Source organism: Periplaneta americana, chromosome 5 (genome assembly GCF_040183065.1).
Source record: "Periplaneta americana isolate PAMFEO1 chromosome 5, P.americana_PAMFEO1_priV1, whole genome shotgun sequence".
In the NCBI taxonomy this organism is placed as follows: domain Eukaryota; kingdom Metazoa; phylum Arthropoda; class Insecta; order Blattodea; family Blattidae; genus Periplaneta; species Periplaneta americana.
Window position 1 is genome coordinate 141,549,465 of NC_091121.1, and position 17,294 is coordinate 141,566,758.

The window sequence follows — 17,294 nt, forward strand, 5'->3', positions numbered from 1 at the left end:
ATACTCGTGGGTTTAAGTTCGAACTTAGGGTTAAAATACAAAATAGATTTACTTTAAATGTTATTTTAAGTGATCGTACTTCATTTAATTTAGGATGCTTCTTGTTAATATTATTAGCTATACTATTATTACTATTATTATTAGTTTTAATTGCAATTTATATTAATTGTCACTATTTAGTGTAATTAGTTACCAATGCCACCGGGTATTTATCAATTTGCAGTGTGAAAACATAACATAACATAACATAACATAACATAACATAACATAACATATTTATTCATTCATTCATTCATTTATTTATTCCATAAATCTTACATGAGCAATGAAGCTTTAAGATGTGGAACAAGTCAACATTTTACAATATTACAATTACAATTTTTACAAATTTTTATAGTTTTACAATTTTGTAATTTTCTAAAATTTTTACAATTTTGTGCAATTTTTTACATTTTTTTTTTTGCGAGATGTAGTGAGATGAGGTCCGAGGATTCGCCAAAATATTACCCGGCATTTGCCTTTTGGTGGGGGAAACCTCGGAAAAACCCAACCAGGTAATCAAATCAAAGGGGGGTAATCAAATCAAAGGGGTTGATGCCAAGGACTCGCCATAGACCATCCGGCTTCAGTCCCACGGCTGGGGAAAACCTCCGAAGAAATCAAAGTCCAAAGGGGGATCCAACCCAAGCCCGAACGCAGCTCCGGATCAGCAGCCCAGCGAGTCTGCCGACTGAGCTACATCGATGGCTCTACTAAAAGTATACAATACATAGCCAATCAGATTATTAAATCTACATACGCAAACGATCATTCATAAGTTGAGCTATATTATAATACAAAACAAGTTAATTAAATTTAAGGCATAAACAATTCAAACAGTTGTGATATACAGAAATTGATAATACATATCATGCAAACTACTTCAAATTACAAACACAAACAATTTATCAGTAGAGCTATATAGATTACTATTCAATTTAAAGCATATACAATTCATCGGCCAAAACTATACAAACATATACAATACAAAGTAGCATACTTTCATTAAGCTATACAAATTTGTGCAATTAATATCAAGTAGATTAATTCAATTTACAATCATAAACAATTCATCAGTTGAGCTATACATATTACCATTCAATTTACAGTAGGTCTATATACAATTCATCAGTAGAGCTACACAGACTAGTAATCATTTTAAGAACATATACAATTCATCAGCCAAACTATACAAACATATACAATCAAATTAGTTCAATTTACAAACTTATTTTCGTTAAGCTATACAATTCATATGAAGTAGATTAATTCAATTTATAAGCTTAAACAATTCATCAGTTGACCTATACAGTATACTATTCAATTTACAGTACATACAATTCATCAGTTATGCTAAACAAAAAAATACAATACATAGTAAACAGATTAAGTCAATATAAAAACATATTTTAGTTGAGCTATATAAAATTGTACATGTCTTTTAACATAACATAACATAACATAACATAACATAACATAACATAACATAACATAACATAACATAACATAACATTTGCAACATCATGGAATATAGAAAGAAGGGAACGATAAAATCTATAAGTTGGATCCGTTACCAAGAACTATTCTATAGGATATGTGTGCGTATAACGCTCTGCAAATACCCAAAAGCATCGCACCGTAATCTACTTTGCCAAAATGAGATTTATCTCAAAGAACGGCCCGATGTGCATCGCAGAATCATAAAAGCTATAGCATAATCTGTGAATTAGTAATTAAATTCTATCTTAATATACAGAAATAATATACTGCTGCAACTGACGAGGTTGAACAACACGAGGATTGCGAATCAGCTAGTAAACTATGAATAAAGAAGAAGACAAAAGAGAGAGAGAGAGATTCCTAAAGAGGATTTTGGGCGACAACATTGAAACGCAACAAATTCAAAGCCTAGATTCTTGGCTGGATGATGATACTTGGACGTCATTTTCTGTGTTTCGAATAATAAAATGAATGGTGGTATGAACGATGCAATACAATATTATAAAATTTTAATTCAATTCTATGTAAGAGAAAACACTATTTACTCAGAGTGTTCTATGTTTGAAAATACCTCAGTATGGCGCATAAGCTGGAAAACAGTTTTACGCTAGCAATAACACTTCAAAGTATGAGACACTTCAACCTAGCCTCTTCCATGATTATGTCCCGCAAGAATTGTGCTCGTATTGCGATAAGTTTACCCAATTTCATCCCTACGGACGGACCGGAGCGGCGTCTAAAAGTACATATGACCGCAGATGAGGGGGAAATCCAAGAAAATTGCCAGATCTCAGTTTATAGTCGTAATCAGCTTACAGAACGTGGAATGAGGACGGCACACTGTGGGCTTAAGATCAAATATCGCTTCTTACACGCAGAAGCTTCGAGTCTCATATTTCCCGTCCGATACTGACGGCTGTTTGTAGAGAACACTGTAAATATGTGAACAGGGACACGCGCTGGAGCAAGAACTGTCTTCTAATGGTCAACAACTGGTAGCGCTATTTTAGATGGGTGACCAGAACTTCACAACTTAAACAAGCAGGACACAGAAATTTGCATTACACGAAGTAAAGGGAAAGTTTTTATACTGAGAAAGGAAATTCAGATTTCATAAATCATGAAACGTTAACGTGTAAATCATAAAGATTTTCCACAGCTGGAAACAGGATTCGAAGTGAACATTTTTTACACTCAAACCTGTGTTGCCTACAAAGTATATGAAGATTAATATACGTAGATTCAAATCCCACTTATGACATATACACTGCTCCGTCGATTTATTAGAATGTGTTTGAGTCTAAACGGTAAGGCATCGTATCAAAAACACTTTCAAGTCTAAGTATTTCTGATAAAGTAAATATTATACAACACCTTGAAAACGGCACAAATGCTAAGGATATTATTAGAGAGTAGGGTAATATTATCATTTTTTCTTTCCTTATTTAATCCCTTTCCTATATAATCACTCATTCATTCATTTACTCCTTTCTTTTCTTCATAACTTCACTCACTCATTCTTTCTTTTCTTTCTTTCTTTACTTATTTATTTACTTAATAGTATATTTATTTCTATTTTTTTTATTCATATATTCATTAATTTATTTATTATTGTATTCTTTTGATATGTGTACGAGGGTCATACTGAAAGTCTTGAGCAACCTATTGTTTTAAATCTTAATTTTTATAAATGTAATCTTCATCTTACGATTTTTGGTGACGTATATACGTCCGTTGATGTGACATATTAATGAATTTAAATACTGTTATAGTCACAATCATGCCACGGTATGAAAGAAAAATTACACAACCTCGAGCGGGAATCGAACCTGAGACTTCCTGTTCTCCGGTCAGGCGCTCTAAAAGTGAGCTATCGAGTTCGTCTCACGCCAAAGCCTTGGAATTATTCTTTCATAATGGCGACTCTGTTATAGAGTACTGTCCATACCGTCTGATCTAGTCAGCACTGCTTATGGGTGTGAAGAAACTTTTTACAATAATTCCAAGCCTTTGGCGTGAGACGAACTTGATAGCTCAGTGGTAGAGCGCCTGACCGGAGAACAGGAAGTCGCAGGTTCGATTCCCGCTCGAGATTGTGTAATTTTTCTTTCATACCATGGCATGATTGTGACTATAATAGTATTAAAATTCATTAACTTTTATTTTTTAAATGAACCATGTACATCAGAATAAATATGGGAAATGCCTGTTATTATTCGGTTGAGAAGGTTTTATCATCCAGTCTGCTGTCAAAAAATCTGAAAGTTAGAATTTATAAAACAGTTATATTACCGGTTGTTATTTATGGTTGCGAAACTTGGACTCTCACTTTGAGAGAGGAACATAGGTTAAGCGTGTTTGAGAATAAGGTGCTTAGGAAAATATTTGGGGCTAAGAAGGATGAAGTTACAGGAGAATGGAAAAAGTTACACAACACAGAACTGCACGCATTGTATTCTTCACCTGACATAATTAGCAACATTAAATCCAGACGTTTGAGATGGGCAGGGTATGTAGCACGTATGGGCGAATCCAGAAATGCATATAGTGTGTTAGTTGGGAGGCCGGAGGCAAAAAGACCTCTAGGGAGGCCGAAACGTAGATAGGAAGATAATATTAAAATGGATTTGAGGGAGGTGGGATATGATGATAGAGAATGGATTAATCTTGCTCAGGATAGGGACCAATGGCGGGCTTATGTGAGGGCGGCAATGAACCTCCGGGTTTCTTAAAAGCCAGTAAGCAAGTAACCAGGTAAATCATCTTAATCTCCAGACTTTTCTGTCACTTTTCAACATAGACTCCATTTCTTTGCACACATTTTTCCTGCCGTTCTCTAAGTTTGCAAATTCTCTTGCTGTAGAAGTCCGTTTCATCTTCCCGAAAACACTGTCGCACTACTTTCCGGATGTCTTCCAGCGTCTCGTAGCGTTGGCCTCGCAGCTGCTCCTTTACATAACCGAAAAGCCAAGTCGGGACTGTAGGGAGATTGCGAAAAAGTTTCCCACCAAAATGTTCTGATTTGCTCCACGGTGACACGATCAGTGTGACGCCACGCGTTATCGTGTTGCAGGATGATTTTCCTTTCAGGTCGTTTCTCGCGCAATGCACGACGGAGCTTCAGAACTGTCTGAATATAGCGGACAGCATTTACGATCTGTCCAGGTTCAAGAAATTCAACAAAAATGCATCCCAGAACTCATCAACTCTTTCCTTGTTGCTTTTCGTGGAGGCAGTTCGGGGGCGACCGCTACGAGGCACATCTTGGATGCTCGTGTTCCCATCTTCGAAATGTTTCACTCATCTCCTAACACTGCAGATTTTTCTTCTTTAACAAGGAATTTAATGACAGCACGCTGTCAAAACGAACCATCGTTGTAGACCATTTTGCAAACATTGCCTGCAGTCACATGATAAAAGTTAATGACGTCACAATATGTCAATATATAGTGTAAAGTTTGTAGATTGTGATCATATATTCGTCATTTTTTCATTGTTGGAATTGAAATTATAGCAATGTGTTGCATAAGACTTTCAGTACGATACTCTGTATATTATATTCTAGGAAATAAAGTTTATTTATATCATCATTATATCAGATTCGCTGTTTATACCAACTCTTAAATAGCCATTCCGGTATGGTCGATTTTTTACTGTTCATAATATTCCTTGACTTTCTTTCCCTACGAGTCTCCTAAAGGTGATGCTTGTCGATTGCAGAGGATTTGCTCCGTGTGTTATATCTAAGTAGGTAAACATTGACTTTCTACTGAACTCTCAGTTGTACTTACTTACTGGCTTTTAAGGAACCCGGAGGTTCACTGCCGCCCTCACATAAGCCCGCCATAGGTCCCTATCCTGAGCAAGATCAATTCAGTCTCTATCATTATATCCCGCCTCCCTCAAATCCATTTTAATATTATCTTCCTATCTACGTCTCGGCCTCCCCAAAGGTATTTTTCTCCTCCGGCCTCCCAACTAACACTCTATATGCATTTCTGGATTCGCCCATACGTGCTACATGCCCTGCCGATCTCAAACGTCTGGATTTAATGTGCCTAATTATGTCAGGTGAAGAATACAATGCGTGCAGTTCTGTGTTGTGTAACTTTCTCCATTCTCCTGTAACTTCATCCCTCTTAGCCCCAAATATTTTCCTAAGCACCTTATTCTCAAACACCCTTAACCTATTTTCCTCTCTCAAAGTGAGACACTGTACACTGAATTAAAATGCAACTATTTGTGTTGTTATAAAAGATAATTGGGGGTTATGCTCGCACTGTGTTAGAGAGACCCTACTATGGGTTTTACTCCAGATCGTAAAAGACTCAAAATATAAACTTACTACAAACTCTGACATGTATGTGAACTTCAACACAGAGAAACCGTAAAATATAATCGGAAGTTAATCATGACTCAGTCTGCCTTCAGCCTGAACTACTGTCGATAACAAAGACATCGATTTCAGTTATTGTTGGACACAAGCAATGCAAACATTCCTACCTCAAGACGAATAATTAAAAAAAATATTAGCTTATTATGGAGAAAAGTCAAGAGAATTCAATGAAAGTGAGTCTAGTAAGCAATAATTAATTTTAGAGATGAAATTATGACCTCTTATTTATCTTAAATATAAAATTTTAAAATTCATAAGAAAGAGTCTAGGATGTAGGTTTTAAGAAATACTTAATTTATAAGTACTATTTTAACCTGAATTGTCCACACCTGTGGATTAACGGTTAGCGCGTCTAGCCGAGAAACCAGGTGGCCCGGGTTCGATTCCCGGTTGTGGCAAGTTACCTGGTTGAGGTTTTTTCCGGGGTTTTCCCTCAACCCAATATGAGCAAATGCTGGGTAACTTTCGGTGTTGGACCCCGGACACATTTCACCGGTATTATCACCATCTGATTCAGACGCTAAATAACCTAAGCTGTTGATAAAGCGTCGTAAAATAACCTAATTAAAAAAATAACCTGAACGTCAATGACTGTTAGAAAAATTGTTAGTCGGCAAATGTAACACTTTGTATACGAAACAACCATACGTTAAACACTTTTCTTGTTGACAGAGTTTCACAATGAAGAGATTACAACGATATTCGAGAGTGACCAAAGATTGAAAGTCGCTGGTCACCAGCTAGAAATTCTTTGCAGACGTAGGAATTTAATCTTAAGTAATTTAATTTAGAAAACGTATTGAAGCGACTAATCAATATAAAGAGTAAAGAATTAAAAAAAACTGTCATTTTATTGTTAATCTCTTAATACGTGAACAACATGTGATATCAAGTAATGGCTACGAGTACTTTCGCCTTTTCAGGCATCCTCAGATAGCATAAGAAGTTGATTCTTAAGAAATTAATAGTTGAAGCTGTGTTATATAGTCATCTTAAAGTCTAATAAATTGAACAAGAACTGTTTGAAAGAGAGTAAAAACCTTGAATTTATAAAGGTGCGAACAGAAATAATGAACCGTCTTAATTATAAAAATTCATAAATTAAAAAAAAAGTATCCAATACTTTAGGAAGTGATAGTATGCAGCATCAAAACAAGAAAATAATGTCTAATAAACATGGGTCCTACAACACATACTTTCTGAGATATGAACACTTGTTCATAGGAGATGCTCAATGTGACGTTCATTCATGGCAATGCATTCCTCTATCGTTTGGCGTAAGGAATCACATACTCTTTGAAATTTGTTTTAATACGTTAATAAGGAAGTCCTGATAACGATCCTCAGTTAATCTCTGTGTAGCACGTATGGTCCTATTAATCTGTCACCAAGAACTCCTGCCCATAAGTTGATTGAGAATCGGTACCGTATTGATGCCTTGTTTCTTCAACTGCATGGGGATTTTCATCAGCCCACACATGATGATTACGAAAATTCACAACACCATCTCTGCTGAACCCCACTCATATCCGCGACCAAACTTGTTTTCAGTATTCCTTGCGACGTATCAGTATTCCATGCCAGGGGTGTCAACTACGGTATGATTATCTGGTAGTCTGTTGTATTGTAGGGCAGAAAAATACATTGCCATTAGTGGACGTCACATTGAGCACGTCCTATGAACAAGTATTCAGATCTCAGAAAGTATGTGTTGTAGGACGAATGTTTATTAGGCATTATTTTTTGTTTTGATGCATACTATTACTTCCTAAAATACTGGACACTTTTCTTAACACCCTGTATATCTGTGATGGTTCCAGGTTAAAATAATCAATTAAAATTAAAAACAATTAGTTCTTTAAAATAATGAGTAACTGCTCATATAAAAATTACAGATGACTAATTATATATAACATCAATAAATTGTAACCTATATTCAGATTGGCCAATGAAATGGGTACGGTCTTTGATGTGCAGCACATTGCACACATAATGTTCATGCGTTTGTGAACAATGTGTTTCCAAACAGATGGATTGACCGTAGCGGATTTGTTGTGTGGCCACTAAGATCTCCTGACCTCACCAGCATGGAGTTCTTCTGATGGCGTTACACAAGATATCCCCAGGATTTCTGAGACAGTTCGATAGGCAATGTTTGATCGCTGTGAGCTCTGTTCGGATTAATTTTTGATCGCCTATTCTGTTTAGAGAATGGACAGGTAACAGCTCTACCCAGTAGGATGACGTTTTTGTGACGCAAAGCTCCCAACTCTAACGCCTAGCGCCTAAGTTGCCTGACAAAAAATGTGCTTTCTTTTCTCTCTTCTATCATCTCTTAAATGTCATGCATGGCACTTTGGCACACCCGGTATAACTCAATGTGTGAAGAAAATGACAGAATAAGGCAAGAAATAACAAATATACATGTACAAATCATTCACTGTATTCAAAAGTGCTTATCAGGTAGTATTGCTATATCCTCCCCAAATAGCCACCGGCGTAGCTCAGTCGACTAAGGCGCTTGCCTGTAGATCCGGAGTTGCGCTCGAACGCGGGTTTTATTCCCGTTTGGGCTGAGTACCTGGTTGGGGGTTTTCCTAGATTTTCACCAACTGTAAGGCAAATATCAGGTAATTTATGGCGAATCCTCGGTTTCGTCTCGCCAAATATATCTCGCTATCACCAATTCCATCGATGATTAACCTCGTAGTTGATACAGCGTCGTTAAGTAACCAAATAAAAAAGTCTCTTTCTCAAACCTACTGCTGTGATTATGTTCTGTAACATATTTACAAGCGAGTAAAAGTAAAGATGAAATCTGTATCTGAATTTTATAAATTGTTATAGGAGCCTGGAATTATAAACACGATTCGTAATATTGGTTACACTTATTACACATCCCCAAATTTCATATTCCTTTTATGATTGGGGTTTGCGAATGGTTGAAGGAAACAACTTAATATTATTGATTCCCATCCGAGGGAAAAAAAATCTTTTAGGTCTTAAATCCGGTGGTCAATGTTTCGGAAATAAATATATTTTCCTCTCTTCTTGCATCGAAAACCCAAAAAGTTTTTCATGTTGGAAGCATTCTCTTCTACTGCCACCTCCCACCCTCCGTAGCGTAAGTCGAAGGAAGGACATGTTGTGATAAATGTAGGGTCATTTCCGCGTAGGTTAGAAGGTATATATAGTAGTAACTGTTAGGTCGATTGTATATAACTGTATTCACTTCCCTCAACCCCGCAGTCCCATCGAAAACACAAAACTTCCGTCTGCGTTTACTGGAAACATCTCGGAGAAGTAACTCACAGTGTCACTGATTTATCAGTAACGACTCATAGGAAATCTCATGACAAGGAGCCAGTGGCGGATTTTACATAACAAGGAATTGAACAACACTTCGTAAACATAGACCAAACCAGTCCTGTTTCTTCATCCATTACTTTCTTTCACTTTTTCTATGTCTCTTTCTCATACAAAAATAAATCTCAAAAATTGATTTAAATCAAGTGCAGAACCAAATACTATCCTCAAATCACTGAAATCAAGAAACATAAATTAAAAAAATATTTGGAACTTCTTACATTACAATAACATGTATAAAATTTACTACACGTAAAATACAAGACTCCTTTAATATATATTAATTAATACTAGTGGCTTGTGCAGTTCATTAGACGTTCAAATAAACATTTTTCAGATTTATTTTCAATGAAGAATATCAGACATTCTGAAAGTTATTTGCTTCCATAATAATGACACATACTCCCTCTGAATGTTTTTTTTTATGCCAAATACTTTTTATTGAACCTATACACCTTCCGTTTTTTAGTTTGAACGTGAAAAAGCAAGTAACAATGTCAGGACGATCAGTCGGTTTTTCATGTGGGATTAAATCAGTATAAAAAATAGCTATTTCAGGTCATTGCGCATTGTAGGTGAAAGTTAAAAAAAATTTCAGGTTTACCATGCTTTAGAACAATAGACATAGCATCTTCGTATAGCTGCTTCATGTTTCGAAAACTACCTTGAATTGTAGAGAATAAAATCATTTTATCCTGCTAAGAGATCTTGCTGAAATGATCGGGAGACTACAAAATCTTGTAGGCCTCTTATTTTATCAGTAAATAATAATACCTTTTGGTCTTTCCTTAGGAACTCTAATTTTTGCGCTCTCTCAAGCCAATACTGAAGAGAAACACGCATATAAATCGATACCACACCGCCGTTAAATATATGAAAAAGACCCAAACCCACTTGATTAGTAACTACAAAAATATTCGATTTTTAATAACAATATTATTATCTTACGTAAGTTTTATAGTTTTAAATGACATATGCTATATAGCCGCCACTCAGAAAATTATATAAATCAAGATCTAATATAAGATATTCTCTACATCTACTTATATAACCAAACGTTTCTCTTTCATACAATCAATATAGCATTAATAGTATAATAATGAAAAATAGTCACAGCATGGCATTAACTATAATAATATTTCATTTATAATGGTAATAATGTCATCAAGCCACTTCAAGTTTTGTGGTTTTTAATATCCAATACACAGCTGTACTCAGAAAATTACACACCACAGACTCAGACCTGTAAATCAATTTTAGTAAGTCTTGAAATGTTTAATAAAATATGTCACCATTCTTGCAGATCATGGCCTTCGTGTAATATTGTTTACTGTAGTGTATGTTTTGTTTTATTCTGAAATGCAATTAGTGACGACAGATGGATTTTAAAAAATAGGAAAATTATGTTGAAAAATTGACACTTCACTGAAAACTACTATTTTTCTGAAAAACGTTGGGTTCCAAGCTTCAGAATGAGGGGTCATTTATTAAAATCCTTTCAGCCGTTTTCCCGTAATTTCCATTACCAGTTCAATATATATATATATATATATATATATATATATATATATATATATAGATACGAGGCCCCGCCGTCTTCGTTGAATAACCAAGATTGGTTTTGTAGTATGTATGTATAAAGCATGTGATTGCTGATTACCTTGCTGGGTTTTTGCCCGAGGTTCTCCCCAACCGTAAAGCGAATGTCAGGTATTATATGACAATTTTTTTGGTAGGTTATTTTACGACGCTTTATCAACAGCTTAGGTTATTTAGCGTCTGTATGAGATGAAGGTGATAATTCCTGTGAAATGGGTCCGGGGTCCAGCACCGAAAGTTACCCAGCATTTGCTCATATTGGAGTGAGGGAAAACCCCGGAAAAACCTCAACCAAGTAACTTGCTCCGACCGGGAATCGAACCCAGGCCACCTGGTTTCGCGGCCAGACGTGCTAGCCGTCACTCCACAGGTGTGGACATGACAAATTCTAGGCCTCATCTCGCCAAATAGCACCTATCAGCAATCCCATTGACTCTAAAAATAACCTAGTAGTTGATACAGCGTCGCTAAAAATCCAAGTAAAAAAAGTAAACAAAAAAAGGAGTAGGTCTCACTGTGAGGGTGTTGTTGCCTAATTACATTTTTATCTGTCGATAGTTAAATATTATTGTTATTATTATTACTACTATTATTACGCTACGTGCTATCCAACAAGTCATTATAACAGTACTGCATGCATGAAATACTTGCTGTTTACTGCACCGCCAAACGTCTCTGTTCGGCAGACGTCAATAAAAATGAATTCTAACGTATTATTGATTGCTTTTCGCATATTAAACTGAAGTACATACCTTGCTCTAATCTCTGTATGAGGGGGCTTACATTAGTTATCATTAACGATATAAAACAGCCTCTGCCTTTACGAACTGAAGAACGGACTACATCTGTTCTAATCTCCATGTTCTGCCCCAAACTCCAATAGATAACATAACGCTTCCAAATGTTTTATACACGGTTACATCATCCTTAGTTCTTGTGTAAACCAGTGTGTCACTTGAAGTCCGATTATTAAGAAGTTGATTTTCTTATTTTTTTCCAGCTATATTTTCATTCTGGACCACTGTGGGGCGTTGCTGTTCACGCGGGTTTCGTCAGAACTGTATGCCATAGCCGAATAGTTAAGATGGCAACTAACAGTGAATCACGTACTTGAAGAGCGGCTCTAAGGATTTCAAAATCATTCCAAATAAGGAAGTTGCACAATAAACCTTGCTGTGCTTGCCTACGTGTCCTCCTGGAAAAAGGAGGGGGGGGGGAAGGTATAGACTTCATATTTTGTACTCTTCACCCCCTTCCTATAATTATTCTCGCACGTAAGTTTTATTGCGAGGAGATGAATATGAATGGTTCTTGAGTTATTCAAATAAGTAAGCAAAAATGTATACATATTTTCAAAATCTAACTCCTCTTACAACATTTAAGTTTCAAGCATGACTCTTTTTTTTAGACATCTTTGATATTATAGCTATATTAATTTGTCCTACAGAACTTATATGTAATATTGACACTTAATATTTTAGAAGAAAAATTCGCTCCGACGCCGGGGATCGAACCCGGCTCCTTGTTTTTTTTTTTTTTTTTTTTTTTTTTTTTTACGTACCAAGCGCTCTGACCACTGAGCTACGCCGAATTCAATCCACAGCACCGGATCGAAACTTTCTCCTTCGATGTTTCCCTTCGTGGCCTGACTCCAAGTTAGGCATATATATGTTGACGTGTATGCAATGTCAACTGCGGATTCCCGGCCACCAAGTCACTCACCTGAGTGCGCTCCTACCGTAGTATAATGGCAGTTGACATTGGTTACACGTCAACATATATATGCCTAACTTGGAGTCAGGCCACAAAGGGAAACATCGAAGGAGAAAGATTCGATTCAGTGCTGTGAATTGAATTTGGCGTAGCTCAGTGGTCAGAGCGCTTGGTACGTAGAACCAAGGACCCGGGTTCGATCCCCGGCGCGGGAGCGAATTTTTTTTCCTAAAATATCTTAGATATTGTTACATAATAACTAAGCATCCAGAATTTTATATTTACATCTATAAATGGAGATATATATATTTTTTGAAATATCAAAATTCAAAATTTAACTTCTTTAGTGTCCAACAAATGCGATTTATTTTTAATTTCAACATATTTAGTTTATCAAAAATGCTCATTTATTCTGTTAACCATAGTATATATAATATATAAACAGATAATAAAATCCTTAGGAAAATATTTTCTTCGATAAAGGCCAATGTGGGTAATAAGTTCAAAGAAATGTAAAATACATTCAAGAATTGTGTATTTGTATATGTAATATAAGTAAACATATGTTTGTATAAAATTGTATGTTAAGTGAAAAGCAAATAATCGGAGATCAATACTGTCATTCAACATTGTAACGCACTGAAACCAAACAAAATTATATATACACGTCCGGGTACTAACGACTACGTCTGTTGACTAAACAATGTCATGATATATTTTCTTGCCATGAGTGTCTCTCAGCTATTGAGCATAGATATTATTATCATTCTTCCTCTTCCCTCTTCCCCTCCTATGTACATTTGTGATTAAATTTCTTTCTTATGACTCAACACACAGCTCGCTCACTAGCCAAACAACCAAGGACAGGGGCCAATAACGTTGAATCGAGTTGTAAAATTTGCATGGACTTTAAATTGAAAGGTGCAGTCAAGTATACCTCTTCATAGGACATCTCGTTATTCATAATCTTTTACAGTATCCACCTCGCGACAATGGAATTCCCTGTCACAAAGTATTAGGGGCTGCAAGAAAATAAACACTTTTAAAAATAGCTTAAAAGATAACCTTCTTAACAATTCACTCCAATCATACTGACTTAACTATCACTGACTATATTGTTACTTCTTCCTTTAGACATGCATCTTCATAGTGCTGTATTTTCAAAATTGTCTCATAATAATCTCTTTCTAATATATAACATTATTTAAAATATAGTAACATTCTATGTATTTTAGCTTAATTCTGCTTCATAGTTTGTATTTCAGTGTTTAATTCTTCGTTCAGAGTAAGGTAGGTGTCCCTGATATGGCATGCTAAGGTTTGAGAATTTTTCTAGCCGCCATTTTGAAAAAAAATTTAAACCACTTTTTTCTTACTCGTTCTCAGTCTAATGGACTTTCTTAAAACAATTTCCTTTCCCCATAAAAATAGCTTTAATTGTCCAAAAAGTTCCAAATTCCAAAAGTCTACCTAGTGGCCATATCAGGAACACGTGCACGTGATATGGCCACCCTTGTTCCATGTTCTACAAATCGTGATTGTTTTCAGTTTGATAGCTCAATTGTGCTAAAATTAAATAATTTTGGTGTAAAATGAATAAATATGACACTTAATAATCTTTTTTATAATTCAAAAGTATAGTCAAAACAGGTATTTCCATAAAAAATTAAGTTGTTTTTCTTAAAATACAAACCTTTTGCGTAATCCCAGCCATAAGGCAAGTAAATTTGTCAGGTGAAAAAATAAAAGTGAAATGAACTTGATATGGCCATGGTGCATTTGATATGGCCATATCAGGAGCAGGTAAGCTTTCACGAAAATCGTTTGATTATGAAAAACTCGTAAAAGATACGCCATCAACGACAACACCAATCAACAGAACATTAATAGCTGAATGGAGTACGATTGTTTTCATGAAACAAGTATTTGAAAAACATGTATAAAACAAAGGAGACCTACCAGAGAAAAATAAGAAGTCACATGAAAACCGCAAAACAGGCAACTGACGCCATATTGCTCAACCTGACTGGATGGAAAACGATCAGGTGACATACCAGGATGTCTATTCACTGGATGCTGCTGCAATTTAGCGGATTTTTTGGTTAACTAACTCACAATAGGGGGGGGGGTGGCCATATCAGGAACATGGCCATAACAGGAGCACCCACCTTATTTTGTTGTTTAATTCGTAAATAACTCTTGTATAGGTACATGTTGAATCAAATCGTTGAATTCTTTGTAAGTTCATACATATGTATGTATACTTTTTGCTGATTGAGTGGAAGAGAAGGCCTTACGGCCTTAACTATGCCAGCTAAAATAAATCATTATTTCGAAATATGTATGATAAGAACTTTCTTGCGTTAAATTTTAACGTACCTTGTTAAAATTTAACACAAAGTTCTTATCATACATATTCCGAAGTGATACAGTGTTAAAAGTTGTGTAATCAAGATGTAAAATTATTATTATTATTATTATTATTATTATTATTATTATTATTATTATTATTATTATTATTATTATTATTATTATTATTATTATTTAAATATGGCCTAAGTTGTATACTTCAAGCGCAGCAGAACACAAACATGCTGTCCACACCTGTGGAGTAACGGTCAGCGCTTCTGGCCGCGAAACCAAGTGGCCCGGGTTCGAATCCCGGTCGGGGCAAGTTACCTGGTTGAGGGTTTTTCCGGGGTTTTCCCTCAACCCAATACGAGCAAATGCTGGGTAACTTTCGGTGCTGGACCCCGGACTCATTTCACCGGCATTATCACCTTCATATCATTCAGGCGCTAAATAACCTAGATGTTGATACAGCGTCGTAAAATAACCTAATAAAATAAAATAAAAAACAAACCTGCTCAACATAATACTGTAAACGCGTATGCGACTGCTGATGCATTATTAAATAAATAAATACTAAATAAATACTATTCACAAAAAAAAAGAAGATTTTTTTGACTGAAAATTACCAAGATTTCTCCCATCTACTCCGTTAATAGTCTACAAAGGAAAATCACCTGCGTAATTGGTCAGTGATTCTATCAGCAATGATTCCTCGTGAAGGCGATCATAGGCCTACGCCCAGTATTTCTGAGTTGGATCGCTGTTGCTCCACAGATCAAAATTCCGATAAGAGCTAAATAAATTGTTATTCCTATTCTTTCTCACATGTAAGTACACAGTGGCCTATCTTGATATTGTGAAATGTTATACACGTCAATAGATAAAATGGCGAACGCTCGCTTAGAATATTTTATTTTCTGCGGCATGTGTCTAACAAAACCAGCAAAGATAAAGCTAAGTCGATGCTCCTTTGTTTATCGGTAAACAATACAGAAAGGTAAATTCGAATATAAAAACCAAGCCTAACCTCCTGTCACCACCCCTTGCTTTGTAATGGATCTCTACATCTCCTATCCCTCCGAGGAAAGGAAAAGAAAGAAATCTAATTCACTGAAACATTCGAAAAGAGTAGACAAAAGGGATAAACATCCGCATCTGTGGTCTTGGAAAAACACGCAACTTTCGACTTAAGATCTACACACACAATGCGTAACACGCACAAACGAGGCGCCGCGGTATCGGGTCAGCACATTGCTACTCCTTTCCGAACCCCTTACGAACATAAACACACATAACCTCCCTTGTGAGTTTTCCAACCCTTGCATATATACGTAATTCGGTTTGGCAGGTTACGGAAATAGAACTTCAGGGGGTGTTACAGGGGTAAGCTTGCAGTGGGTAGTGGACGGTCATAGGAAAAGGGAGGGGTGATATATAAAACAGGAGAGAAAGAGCGTAAGTGGTTGGAAAAGGAAGGAAAAGACCGAAACCAAATTTCAGGTCAATTGAGACAGGGGAACAGACCTGTTATATCTTCAAAAGGGGATGCGTATGACGTCATCGTCCACTTGCATGATGAGCTATGGAAATTCTACGTGTCCAGTGTATATGTATTCCGGGCATATTTCGCAATACAAACTATATTACTTTTATAAGCTATAACACGTATCAGGTCTATTCACGAATTTTCGTTCTAGTGGTTTATTTTTGTTCGGAGTTCTTGGGAGGAATATAAAACATTTTAGAAGAAAATACTTGTAGTAATATTGAGTAAAGGAACGTTTATTTTTGTATTTATTACCTATGATACAAATTATATTAGTTAAGGGGGGGAGGTAAAGCATTGGCCTGCAAAACTTTAGTTTATTTATTTATTTGATTGTTTGTTTGTTTATTTATTTATTTATTATTATTCATTTTTATTGCTAGTAAGTTTCAAATCAATACCAGTTAATACAATATAATATCGATATTTAAGAACTTGTAAATAATTCAAATTATTGTAGTAGATATAAGTGTTAATTTTAAGTGGTAAGACTGGGTTACCCACGTCAATGTAATTTTATATGTAATATATTTAAGAACTTGTTGTACTACTTATTGTAGTGGATATAAATGTTAATTTTAGGTAGCAAGACTGGGTTACCCACGTCAATGTAATTTTATATGTAATATATTTAAGAACTTGTAAATAATTCAAATTAATGTAGTAGATATAAGTGTTAATTTTAAGTAGTAAGACTGGGTTACCCACGTCAAATTAATTCTCATTATAATAATATAAACTCAGGCTATAACTATAACCCTAATGTACTTTCGGGTAAAATAG